Below are 10,040 nucleotides of genomic sequence, written 5' to 3' on the forward strand. Positions count from 1 at the left end.
ACCATACACGTCAACCGCACCAGTCCTCCAGCACTGAATTCACAGCTCCATAGGATTGTTCCTGAGTGTATGTGTGCGTGTGTCGCTGACACCGTTTCCCCCAGAGCTAGCGGTGACAGATTTCGGGTTGCCAACTTTCTAATCACACAAAACCAAACAGCTCTGCCCCACCCTTTCTCCCAGACTCACCTCCCAGTCTCTTCATGCCCCTCCTTCCATTGCTCACTCTTCCCCACCATCACTCACTTTCACTGGGCTGGGGCAGAGGGTTAGGGTGTGGGAGGGCATATGGGATCCGGCTGGGGGTGTGGGCTCGGGGGTGGGGCCAGAGATGAGGGGTTTGGGATACGGGAGGGGACTCCGGGCTAGGGCAGGTGATGGGGATGCAGGATCCGAGCAGCACTTACCGCAGCTCCGAGGAAGCAGCCGCCAGGTCCTTGCAGCTTCTAGGCGCATGGGTGGCCAAGCGGCTCTGTGCGATGTGTGCTGCCTTCACATTTGCAGGTGCCGCCCCCCACAGCTCCCATAAGTCATGGTTCCTGGCCAATGCAGATGCAGAGCTGGCCCTGGGGGTGGGGGCAAGGGCAGCATGCAGAGCCTCCCAGTCCCTGGCCACCCCAGCACCTAGGGGCTGCAGGGACCTGGCCGTCACTTCCGTGGGCAGTGCGTAGCCAGGGCAGGCAGGGAGCCTGTCTAAGCCCCAGGCCCCTACTGCACTGCTGACTGGACTTTTAATGGCCCAGTCGGCGGTGCTGACCAGAGCCACCAGGGTCCCTTTTCAATCGGGTGTTCCAGTCGAAAACCGGATGCCTGGCAACCCTAGACAGATACTGCAACCACATATGGTATTGTTGCTGGCACCCAGTGCCGAGACGCTAAACAACAGCTGGAGTTGGTTCGCTACCCGGTGTGCTACACCCAATAATCACAACAGGGTGGAGAAGCAGAAAAGTTTATTTGCAGCTGCAAAAAGGTACAGGGAGAATAGAATCTCAAATCCTGCACACAGAGCAGGAAGTTACACAGGCTTTTATACATCCTTTTTCCCAGCATACTTATCCAATAGCAAGCTGCCCTAAGTATCCATATAGCCAGCCAATCCAGTTCCCAGCTAGTGCCCTTGTGCTCTGTATCATTTCTTAAACCATACATAAAGCTGCTTTATTCAGCACTGTTCTTCCATATCTGCCCTGTTTGGCCTTGCTTAGTTTCAGGCAGTCTGACTCTGCAACATATTGTTGCAGATCTTCAGCATAACTGCTGCGAGTGCCTCCAGGCAGGGGGGCCAAGGACACTTGGGCCTAGTACGCAGAGCTGCTGCGAGTGCCTCCAGGCGGGGGGGACGACACACAAAGGACACTTGGGCCTAGTGTGAGGGGGCTTCATCGACACTCGTGGTCTTCCATCCCCTCGAGTTACCTAGTGGCCATGCCCCAGTGTCCCCAACAGTATCTTTGGGGACTAGATTGTATTTTACATTGAAAGCATGAAAAAAACATCAAAAAGCCATTCTACTGCGATGGGCCAGACAGTATGAGCTGTGGAATATCCATAGCTCTTTGTATCACATGGATGCAATTAATGCAAAAGCCCAAGGTTAGCTTTGAAGCTTGACCTCTTGGATAATAGGCAGTGGGAAGGTTTTTCCTGTTTTCAGGAGGCAGGGAGACACAATAAGACATTTGGTATAAAAGGCTGGGTTAAAATAGACTCAGGGTCATTTTTTAGATTTGGCAAAGAGAACTTTTGGCCTTGGGACCCCACCCCTTGCTGAAGATTTGGAAGGCTTACCAATGGCCCACATGGAAAATGCACTATTTCTGGTATGTTTAGTGTTTATGTAAATCCATTTATTGCTCTTTATATATCTTCTCCGTAAAACTTTTGCACTAAGAATAAATATACTTGTGTGGTAACTTGTAACTCCTGCTGTACACTGTACACTGTATCATCCCCCTCAGCAAGAAAACAAAAGCACTGGCAAGGGCACCATGAAGCAGGACACTGCAGCCTACTGCTCCTCAGTAGTATAAGGGCCCTACCATCAATCAAACCCCGACCCCGCCCCTTGACCCCTTAGCCCCGCCCCCTTGACCCCTCAGCCCCGCCCCTTGACCTCTTAGCCCCACCCACCGGAAGTCCCGCCCCATGGGTTATTACTTCCGGGGTCAAGGCTGCCACATGACCGGAAGCAAGGTATGTCATGTGACACCCACCCCACCCCTTGACCCCTTTAACCCCACCCCTTGACCTCTGCCCCCCACCCCCACCCCACCGGAAGTCCTGCCCCATGGGGTATTACTTCCAGGGTCAAGGCTGCCACGTGACCGGAAGCAAGGTATGTCATGTGAACCCTCTAACAACTCCTCCCACTGCCCTCTACCAATCAGGATGGGTTTCGCCCCATAGGACTTCCCCCCCAAGAGGAGCTTTGACCAATCAGGGCGAGTTCCGGAGGGGGGTGTCCTCTCCGGAAGTGGGTCTTGTGACCCCTCTAACAACTCCTCCCCCCCCCCCACCAATCAGGATGGGTTTTGCCCCGTAGGACCTCCCAGAGAGGAGCTTTGACCAATCAGGGCGAGTTCCGGGGTGGGGGTGTCCTCTCTGGAAGTGGGTCTTGTGACCCCTCTAACAACTCCTCCCACCAACCTCTACCAATCAGGCCGGCCCGAGAGCAGATTTGACCAAAATAGGGCAGGTTCTGGGATGGGGTGAACCACCCAGAAGAGGGGCGTATGACCCCTCTGCCAATCAGAGCGCAGCACCATCACCCCATAAGGCCCAGCGTCGGGCAGAGGAGGCTGTCTTTTACCAAGAGCGCGTGTTTTAGAAATCGTGGAAACATGGACTCCTTCACCACCCCCGTGAGAACTTCGGACTTTGTTTTAGCCCCGAAGGCCTTCAACAAACCGCGGAGAAAGCGCTACATCAGCGACAGTTCCGAGGAGGAGGAGGGGGCAATTGAGGGGAGCCCTTTGGCCCAGCCATTGATGGATACCCCGGACCCTGAAACCCAGCCGCTTGTGGGGCCCCACGATGAGCGTGATGGCCTCTTGTTGGCCACCCCCCGGGAGGAGGAAGGTGATCGCAGCTCGGGGAAGTCACTAGTGGACAAGATGAACGCTCAGGTAAATGAATGCTTAAGAAGTGACGGTCGGGATGGGGTTGTAACGGGGCTAGGAACCAGGGATTGTGTAAATCAAAAACCGAGCAGTGGGGTGCTTACGCTGTTTCTTTTTTGAAAAAAATCTCTCAACAGCTCAATGATGCCTTTCTAGAGGACCCGGAGACTCTGGACAGCGTTGCACCAAGCAGCGAAGATGAACCGGGCCCACCTTGTTTTTGCTCAACGCCAATACAAAATGTTGAAGAGGACTCCGAGGATGACGGCTATGAGGAGTTTAGGAGGAGGCTTGGCATGGAACTGACTGAGCCAGTGCCACGTCGTGAGCGTAACAAAGTCATGCAGACTATTGTACGCGTTGCTGTTTATTCTGTTCTTAATCACTGTCTTAGGGAAAAGCTTTTTGAAGATTGTGAGGGCTGTGTCATAGATGCACCAGGCCAGCGGCACCATGACTGTGTGACTTGGACTTCAGTGGATATAAACTGCAAGCTCCGGGGCCTGTGTGCTGAGCTGTGTTTGGAAAGCTTATTAAACACTGTGATTGCCATAGGTTATGCTATGCAATGTCTATGCCTAACCCAAGAACATTTAGCACAAGGGGTGACCTTGATAAATGCTGTGCAATTCAGTGGAGACCCTGACCATGTTTTAAAGAAAATGACCAAACCGGAAGATGCCTGCTTAGAGCGTTATATTGACCGTCTGGTCCGCACAAAAAGTTACAGAACCCTGCTTAAGAAAAAGGCTATTTGTAAGAAATCTAAAAGGATTAAGTTAGAAAATGGTGAGGTTCCAAACATGCGATATAAAACTTGGTAGCTGTAAATTTAAAAAAAAATCTATTGAAAAGGGCTTTGTGACTATTTGTATTTCTGTTAAAAGGTCTCTGGCCCTTAAGGGAGCTTAAAGTCTTTTTTTCTTTCTTTCTTTTTTTAATGGAGCATCTTGGTTTGTTTTGAAGGAGCTGTATGTCTTTTAAACAAAAAAAATTGTTTGTGAGAACCTAGCTCTTGTGTCTTTTGTGTAAGAGAGACCCATTTACAGCAAAAAAAAAAAAAAAAAGCTGAAATGTATGTTGTGGGAGGGGGAAAAATACCCTAAAAATGTGTTTACAATAAAACAAACGGGGATGGTTCAGACATGTGGTTGAGTACAATAGAGTTGACTTATTCTGTTGAACTGAACGGGTTTAACCACCCCCCCCCCTCACTGAATAGCCAGGGTGACTGTGATTACTCACCCTTGTTGCCATAGGGTTAATTTTGATGGGGGTGCACCCATAGTAAGGGAGGTGGGTGGGTGAGGATGGTGAGTTCTGATTAATATGAAATGAAATAAAACCTCATGAGTTTGCAGATGCTATTGGGCAGTTTAAATATAACCCCTGGAGTTGGTGGAACGCTATAGGCCAGTCTAAATATGGCCCAGGAGTTGGTTGAAGGCCACGGGGCACTTTTTCTAGAAATCACCCCCCGTCCCACCAAACTTTAAGCATGAAAGAACATGTTTTTAAAAACAAAAACAAGCCCCAAGACATTCATTGATATCTGCAAAGGGCTCCTCACTTGAAATGGTTACTGTAAGAAAGCCCTACAGGGTGGGGGGAACAAAAAGTATTTGAACTTAAAAAAGAAAAGCAGCCCAATTGTGCAGAAAAACTTATTCCCCACCCCCGATCACAAAAGGGAATGCTAGGGAGGGGTGATCCAATCAACCTGCTAACTATTTTGAAACAAAAGAGTTAGGATGGTGTAAAAAAAAACCAACAAAACCTCAGGTAGCTTGGAGACTGTCTCTTTCAACAGAAACTCTCTTGAATTGCTGCTGGGCTGCAAGTGGAGGTATGTTCCCTGGTTTTTTTTTTTAACTCTGAAAATATATATATATTATATAATGCCATTTTTTGGCCATGCTATCTTAGTAAATAATGGTGCATATCTGTATTGCAGTGTGATCTGTTTAGCATGGAGCCAGTAACTTTAAGTTGCAGTTCATCACCAGGCCAAGGTAAAAACCATTTTTAACTGTAGTTGTGCTTAATAACTTCAGGTATTACATAGGTTGAATAGGGATTTGGGAGCTAATACTAACTAACATTTTGGCTTGTTTTTCTTACCCCAAAGACCCCAAGCACACATGGCTGGGGCAGGGCGGGGGCCAGAACAACCAGGGATCTTTTTAAAAGCATGTGGGTTTATTGAAAAGTATTTTGTTGCAAACAGTGTTTTAAACTCTGTGTGTGTGTGTGTGTGTGTGTGTAAAACATAGGCGGTTTTTAAAAAGTATATGTCTACAAACTGATGGTGATGGTGTGTTTCCAATTAGCAGGGTTTTTACTTTGCAAAATGAGATGTATTTTAAAAAAAAAAAAATATTTGTGGGGGTTGTTTTCAAAGTGGTAGAAATAAACTCAAAACCTGTGATTGTTGTACAGCCTGAAATGGATTATTTTGTTTTAAAGCTATGACTTTTTTAAATAGAAAAAACACTCTAATGGATATTATTTTATTTTATTTTAAAGTTTACTAGACAGTTTCATGTGTTTTATTAGAATGTTGTTTGCTTTACAGCACGGTCAAAACTTGAGCGGGTAAAAATGCTCAAAAGAAAAAGGAAAGAGACAATTGAAAAGAAAAATTCACAAGTATCAGTGACAGATGGATGGATGAAGCCGGGTAAATATATTTTGCTTATTAGTCTGGTTAATTTATGAGGTTTTGTATTTTAAGTACATACATAGGTGTGGGTGAGAAAGCTGGCAAAGTTACATTTTTGTAAAATGCTTTTTTTCCCCCCTCCTGCCCCAAGCAGGCATATGCAGCCCTTCTGACAAGGCTGTAGTGGGAGCTACAAGGACCCCTCCCCGAGAACCACCAAAGAACCAGGAATCTGCTTTGAGACCTTTATCAACGCAAAACAGCACAAGAGTGCAGATGAAGCATCAGCCCAGTCCAAACCTCATTTACGTCAAACCCAAGGACAAAACAAAACACTCTGGTAAAAAACATCCATGCAAAGACAACTCCAGTTCCTCAGCGGCCACCGCCGCACCAAGCCCTGAGAAAACTGTGAGCGAAAACGTCCACATTCACAAACCCGGAGTAGGCACTCTAGGGGCTCTGAATGTGTGCAGAAACACACACATTCACAAACCCAGAGCAGGCACTCTAGGGGTTGTGAATAAAAAACTAAGGACTGACAAAGATCCCCCATATTCTAGTATTTGGGAAGAGTTTGATGCTTCATTCAGAAAACTGATGGACGCTGTATCTTCGGGGAGTCTAAAACTACGGCATTCTAAAAAGATTTGGAAAAAATACGACGCTTTGTTCAGAAAACTGATGGACGCTGAATCCTCAGGGGGCCTAAAAGAAAGGGGGGCTGGAAAGGGTGGCTCTGATCAGGCATGACTAGGTGTGGAAAGGGGTACCCTCAAGGGTGCACATCAGCTCGTGTGTAAACAAAAGGGCGGACGGCGCTTGGGGGATAAACAGATGGCTGCCAAAAAATTCCAGGCCAGGCTCGCTGTAAAAATTTTAAAAAGGGCTAAAGAGGTAATGAGGGAAAAAAAACAAAAAGAGATGCCCCCTACCAGAGGCTCTCAAACTGGCATGTCTGAAAATGGGGAGGCGAAATCAGACTCTGGTTTAGAAAATTCCCCAGAGTGCTCTCTAGACGGAAGCCCATCGACTCCCAATGCCCCTCACGGAGGCGTCTCAGAGTCTGACTCTCAATTAGTATCGGATGTAGAAGATGCCACTGATGGTTCCGTAGAGGAACCCCCAAGTAACCCTGAAAATGCAGAGGTGTATATGGAGAGAGTGAGAAGTTGGCAACGTAAATTACCTAGATTTGGGGGGTCGGTGTATTGTGAGGAGTTTCGTTTTGTCCATCTTGAGCAAATAAATTCAGCTCAACAGGCTGTTGAAGCCATACACAGAGGGATACAGCTAGTTCTTGATGATGTTAATGGTAGGGTAGGCCCTGATGATTACGTACAGTTACGTTTAGAGAGCCGTCGTTTAACTAACCCTTTGTTTTCAGTCAGAAGAACTAGGGATGAGCTGTCCGCTGAGGATTTCTTGAACCAGACCTCAAAGCTGCTTCAGAGCAATAGAGAATTGCATTTCGATGGGACGTTGCGCCTTGTTGTGACAGTTGTAAAAAATAGGGGTGGGGGCGCTCGAAGAGTTTTAAATTCTATCCTTAGTAGTCAGATTATTCATAAAAAGAGACAATGTTTAGTAGACCTGACTTACACCGGTACCAATCTATGTTTTGCGGGAGGGCTCTTGGCTGTCATGGCCGGTCATAAACCTACAGATGCAGAATTGTTAGCAGAGGCGAGAAAGTTGCACGAGAAACTGGGGTGGTCAGATCAAAAAAAGGTTATGCTCACTGATGTAGCAAAGTTTGAACAGCATTTAGGAGTTAACATACAGGTGGTGCTGTATGCGGTGAAAGGTGGCTGGGGTTTTTTTAAAACGGGGGGCCCCGTGTACCCTAAGACTTATTTCATCCTGTTGCACAATGAACATTACTATGGGGTTCTGGATGTGAAAAAGTTGTTCGGAGCAAAAAATTACTGTGAGTTTTGCCACACGGTGTACAGTCACGACCATTCTTGCAGGTATCGTTGCCGTCTCTGCTTGAGCGCAACATGCTCTGACAACATGGGTGTGCAGCTGAGGTGTCCTAGCTGTAAACTGTATTGTCGGTCCAAAGAGTGTTTAGACAGACATGTCAACTGTGCGTCAAAAAACCAAGTTGAATGCCTGTCTAAAACTTTGTGCGGTAAGTGTCAGGCGTACGTGGACAAGCAGCACAGGTGTAAAGGGAGGCGCTGTAAGCAGTGTCAGGGTTTGATCGTTGGAGATGTAGACATTCACCTCTGTTTTATGGACAGCCTTAGAAAGCCCGAATCATCAGAAAAGTATATTTTTTATGATTTTGAATGCATGCAGGAGACTGGGTTGCACACTCCCAATTATATTTTTGCAATGTCCCTAAAGCCGGAAAAATCCTGGGAATTTAAGGGTGACGAATGTCTTTCTATGTTTGTTAAGACCTTTATTGGCAAAGAGTTCCGGGACTACACGTTCCTAGCACACAATTCCAAAGGTTATGATGCGTATTTCTGCGTTAGACAGTTACTGAAGGAAAAGATGTGCATAGAACTGATCACTCAGGGCAGTAAACTAATGTGTGTGGAAGTTAAGGCCCTTGGCATTCGTTTTATAGACTCTTTAAACTTCTTGCCCATGAAGCTTAGCAAGCTCCCACAGGCGATGGGGTTTGAAGGTTGCAAAGGGTATTTTCCACATTTTTTTAACACTTTAGAAAATCAAAATTATGTGGGGCCTATGCCCGGTGTGGAGCACTACGGTGTAGAAAGCATGATGCCCAGGGAAAAAGCAGAGTTTCTCGACTGGTATCAAGACCACAGCTCTGAGACTTTTGACCTGCAGAAAGAGCTTGCGTATTACTGCCAGCAGGATGTAAAAATTTTGAGACAGGCTTGTATCCTATACAGAAAAGAAATTATGAATATGACGGAGAAGGTCGATCTAGTAGAGAGAGAACCCGGTAAATTCACTGAGATAAAACTGTGTATAGATCCGTTCCGGTACATAACGCTGGCATCCGTCTGCATGGCTATGTACAGGTTTATGTTTTTGGAGCCTAACACGGTAGCTCTTCTCCCTCCAGACAACTATCACAGACAGAAAAAGAGATATTCGACCCCATCTATCCAGTGGCTGTTGTATATCTCTCAAAAAGAACATATACAAATACGGCACGCTTTACAGGGTGGGGAACTACAGGTAGGCCCCTACTTTTTAGACGGTTATGCCAATATTGACGGGGTACACATAGCCTTTGAGTTTAATGGGTGTTTTTTTCACGGCTGTGTCGCCTGTCATTGTGAAAAAGCACAAAATCCTATGACGGGGACAACTTTTGGGTTTCTTTATTACAAGACGCAGCTCAAGACCGACTATCTAAAACGGCTTGGTTTTGTAGTGAGGACTCTTTGGGAGCACGAGTGGGTGGTGATGAAAGAAACAGACAGGGAGCTTGCGAGCTTTTTAAACCGAGCCCAGTTACCCCAGCCTCTCATGCCTAGGGATGCTCTTTTTGGGGGGAGGACGAACGCCATCCGTCTATATTATAAACCTAAGCCCGGGGAAGAAATCCACTATTATGATTTTACCAGCTTGTACCCTTTTGTAAACAAAACGAAAGACTACCCTATCGGGCACCCCGATATAGTTTATGACAAATTTGGACCCCTTGCAAATTATTTTGGAATTGCAAAAGTTAAAGTGTACCCCCCACGAGGCCTCTTTTTCCCATTGTTACCTGTCAGAGTGGGCGGCAAGCTTATGTTCCCGCTATGCCGAACCTGCGCGGAAACCGTGCAGCGGGAGACGTGCACCCACACTGACGAGGAGAGGGCCATCCTGGGGACTTGGTGCACTGTGGAATTGAATGCAGCCATAGCGAAGGGGTACGTGGTGGCTAAAATCTATGAAATCTGGCATTTTAATGAAAAATCTGATAAACTCTTTTCGGAGTACATAAAATTACACCTCCGCCAGAAACAAGAGGCTTCAGGGTATCCCAGCTGGTGCACAGACGAAGACAAACAAAATAAGTATGTTAACGATTTCTACCAGAAAGAAGGCGTGCTTTTACGCCGACACGAGATCAGGCTAAACCCCGCTAAACGCCAAATTGCTAAACTGTTTTTAAATTCTCTGTGGGGTAAATTCGGCCAAAGAACCAACCTACCCAATACCAGCATCGTGAGAGACCCTGACGAACTCTTTCAGTACCTATTTTCCCCCAACTACGAGGTTTCATCCTGTGAGTTTATCGACGATGAAACAGCGTGCGTATCTTGGAAGCA

At 46.8% G+C, this 10,040-nt stretch overlaps 1 long non-coding RNA gene across 1 annotated transcript; it reads left to right on the forward strand.

Annotated features, from left to right (window-relative positions):
* The first annotated feature begins 4,918 nt into the window (after nucleotides 1–4,918).
* Nucleotides 4,919–6,162, forward strand: LOC141991586 (uncharacterized). Its single transcript, XR_012640393.1, has 4 exons — nucleotides 4,919–4,968; nucleotides 5,077–5,134; nucleotides 5,698–5,802; nucleotides 5,936–6,162. It is a non-coding gene; the product is annotated as an uncharacterized LOC141991586 (long non-coding RNA).
* Nucleotides 6,163–10,040: the final 3,878 nt, after the last annotated feature.

This window comes from Natator depressus, chromosome 7 (genome assembly GCF_965152275.1).
Source record: "Natator depressus isolate rNatDep1 chromosome 7, rNatDep2.hap1, whole genome shotgun sequence".
Taxonomy (NCBI): Eukaryota; Metazoa; Chordata; order Testudines; family Cheloniidae; genus Natator; species Natator depressus.